We start from the raw sequence: 4,044 nt of genomic DNA on the forward strand, positions 1-4,044 counted from the left end.
CATCCCCAAACAGTTGGGACCAAAACTCCCAAAATCAATCCCAACCTTCCTTTTATGGTCATAAACCTTGTGTTTAAATTTCATAAATTTCCATTAACTTATACTAAAGATATGGTGCGAAAACCAAGAAAAATGCTTATTTTGGCCCCTTAATACTTAACTGTTCGAACCTTAACTCCCAAAATCAATCCCAAATTTTCTTTTGTGGTCATAAACCTTGTGTTTAAATTTCATTAATTTCTACTTACTTGTAAGTAAATGTGCGAAAACCAAGAAAATGCTTGTTTGGGCCCTTTTTGGCCCCTAATTCCTAAAATGTTGAGACCAAAACTCCCAAAATCAATACCAACCTTTCTTTTGTGGTCATTAACCTTGTGTCAAAATTTCATAGATTTCTATTAACTTAAACTAAAGTTATAGTGCGAAAACCAAGAAAATGCTTATTTGGGCCCTTTTTGGCCCCTAATTCCTTAAATGTTGGGACCAAAACTCCCAAAATCAATACCAACCTTCCTTTTATGGTCATAAACCTTGTGTTTAAATTTCATAGATTTCTATTTACTTATACTAACGTTATGGTTAGAAAACCAAGAAAAATGCTTATTTGGGTCCCTTTTTGGCCCCTAATTCCTAAACTGTTGGGACCTAAACTCCCAAAATCAATACCAACCTTCCTTTTGTGGTCATAAACATTGTGTTTAAATTTCATTGATTTCTATTTACTGAAACTAAAGTTATTGTGCGAAAACCAAGAATAATGCTTATTTGGGCCCTTTTTTGGCACCTAATTCCTAAACAGTTGAAACCAAAACTCCCAACCTTTCTTTTGTGGTCATTAACCTTGTGTCAAAATTTCATAGATTTCTATTAACTTAAACTAAAGTTATAGTGCGAAAACCAAGAAAATGCTTATTTGGGCCCTTTTTGGCCCCTAATTCCTAAAATGTTGAGACCAAAACTCCCAAAATCAATACCAACCTTCCTTTTGTGGTCATTAACCTTGTGTCAAAATTTCATAGATTTCTATTAACTTAAACTAAAGTTATAGTGCGAAAACCAAGAAAATGCTTATTTGGGCCCTTTTTGGCCCCTAATTCCTAAAATGTTGAGACCAAAACTCCCAAAATCAATACCAACCTTCCTTTTGTGGTCATTAACCTTGTGTCAAAATTTCATAGATTTCTATTAACTTAAACTAAAGTTATAGTGCGAAAACCAAGAAAATGCTTATTTGGGCCCTTTTTGGCCCCTAATTCCTAAAATGTTGAGACCAAAACTCCCAAAATCAATACCAACCTTTCTTTTGTGGTCATTAACCTTGTGTCAAAATTTCATAGATTTCTATTAACTTAAACTAAAGTTATAGTGCGAAAACCAAGAAAATGCTTATTTGGGCCCTTTTTGGCCCCTAATTCCTTAAATGTTGGGACCAAAACTCCCAAAATCAATACCAACCTTTTTATGGTCATAAACCTTGTGTTAAAATTTCATAGATTTATATTCACTTCAACTAAAATTAGAGTGCGAAAACTAAAAGTATTCGGACGACGACGACGAAGACAACGTGATAGCAATATACGACGAATTTTTTTTCAAAATTTGCGGTCGTATAAAAATACAGGCAAAGTTTAGATGTTTATGAAGTGTCTTATATTTTGACTTTAGTGGAACCTTAAACTAAATGTAAACATGTTTACTGTACATGGCCTTAGATTCCTGCACAAGTTATGTAATTTTCTTGACAAGTAAACCATCAATTTGTGACTTAAATGTCAGAGCACATATGTTTGAATATGTGGCAGCATTTTGTTGAAGGTTATGGTTGTCTTTTTGATATTGTACAACATCTTGCATCTTATTTTAATGGTTTTTAAATTACATCATCTCATAGATCAAATTTATTTGTTCAATGTTTCTTCTCTTGCGAGTCCAGCCAGCTCAATCTATATTTTAGTGCATGTTTTTCTGTTTTGATGTGCAACTGTTGTTTCAGGTAGGAATGAAGTTTGGTACCTATAATAACGTTTAAACTGACTGCAATTGTTTGGACCTAGGAACCTGATTTTCAGTGTTTGTTTGTTGATGTGGTTCACAAGTGTTTCTTTTTTTTTAAAACGATTAGACCATTGTTTTTGTGTTCGAATATTTTTACACTAGTAATTTTTGGGGCCCTTAATAGCTTGTTCAGTCTGAGCCAAGTCTCTATGTTGAAGACCATACTTTTTCCTACACCAGTTTACTTTTACAAATTGTGACTTGAATGGAGAGTTGCCTCATACCACATCTTATATTTTATCTACATATTGCATATCGTCGCTGTTATGCAAAAACCTCGTATCTAAGGTTTTCATAATTTTACACCAGGCAATAAAAACTGATTTTTTTTTATCGATTATTTAGAATTAAATATTTATGTTCCAATGTATGCAAAAATATCGTATCTTCTAACCAATCAATTACCAAGGCGAGCAAAAATTTCTGCACCTATATTGTATTTTCAAAGCTTTTCATTATTTCTAAGCTATACATAATATATTAGACAAAAAATTGACAAAACTGTACCTGTTATAATCTCAGCTGCTAGTGCCATCTTTTTTTTCTTTTGAGATATGATATTTACGCACAACAAAATGTCTCACCAATCCGACTACACTTTTTCGTCACTTGTCAGAATTCGGGTTAATGATTGGTTAGAAGATCAGATATTTTCGCATTCAGTGGAACATACATATTTAATTCTTAATAATCGATAAAAAGATTTCCGCAAAAAATTGAGATACGAGGTTTTTGCATAACAGCGACGATATATTATAAAAGGAACATACTTAACCATGAAACTTAATGAATAATGAAAATGAGGTCATGGTGAGCTGACAATTGCCCGACAGACATATGCATCTTACAATCATTCCATGCACCAAATAAATTTGACCTATTGCATTAAGTTTAAGAAAAGGACTACACACTCAACATTGTGCAATGAGCAGTAAAAATTATGACAAGGTCAAATAAACCATACCAGACTGACATGTACATCCTAAAATATTTGCATACGCCAAATATAGTTGACCAATTGCATACAGTATTAGAAAAATAGACCAAAACACAAAAACTTTTAACCATTCAACCATTGAAATCAGGTCAATGTCAGATGACACCTGCCAGTTGGACATGTACACCTTACAATCATTTCATACACCAAATATAGTTGACCTTTTGATAATAGTATCTTGAGATATGGACTTGACAACAAAAACATAACCTTGTTCATGATATAAGGTAAAGTTCAAGTAAAAACTGTCTGACAGGCAGGTATGCACATAAAAAATAAAGTTAACATATTACTCACCGGAGTGAAATTAGGAATACTTAAATTTAAAAAAAAATTTCAAGTCATTACTGCACCAAGAAAATGAGGTCTATGACAATGGACATATGACTAAAGGAAACTTCATAACATAAGGCATCTACATGTATATAGTTTTATACAAAGTATCAAGGATCTAAGGATTTCAACCTTCTGACCCTATGTCATGCTTTTAGCAACAAATTCTAGACTCGACAATCAAAATGATAACTTATAGATCCCCCCCCCCCATTTTGTTTTGACCAGAAGGCAGATATGACAATTTGGTTTTCCTTAGAATTCAACCACCAAAAAAAATTAATATGCACCAGAGTTCATGTAACACAATATCACTGTGTGACCCAAAGCTTACATTAAAGTATCATGTCAAAGATGTGTTTGCATGTTATGAGTATGTATGAGTAATCAAATGTGTGAGGTATACTGGTACAATATGCTGACTTCCCATATATGTTTAAATAAAACAAACAGAACAAATTTTCTATCACAAAAAATATAGGCCATGTAAAAAAGAAGTTGTAAAAGCTTTTTTTTTTTTTTTTTTAGATGTATCTGTTTTAAATCTAGCTTTTGCATCCTGCAAACCAGTAGATGTAAACAATGTATTCAAACATATAAATGTAAGACAATTTTGGACAATCCACATGCCATGGATAAAAGATATTGCAACAAGTAAG

The sequence above is a fragment of the Mytilus trossulus genome, chromosome 2 (assembly GCF_036588685.1).
Source record: "Mytilus trossulus isolate FHL-02 chromosome 2, PNRI_Mtr1.1.1.hap1, whole genome shotgun sequence".
NCBI classification, from domain to species: Eukaryota; Metazoa; Mollusca; class Bivalvia; order Mytilida; family Mytilidae; genus Mytilus; species Mytilus trossulus.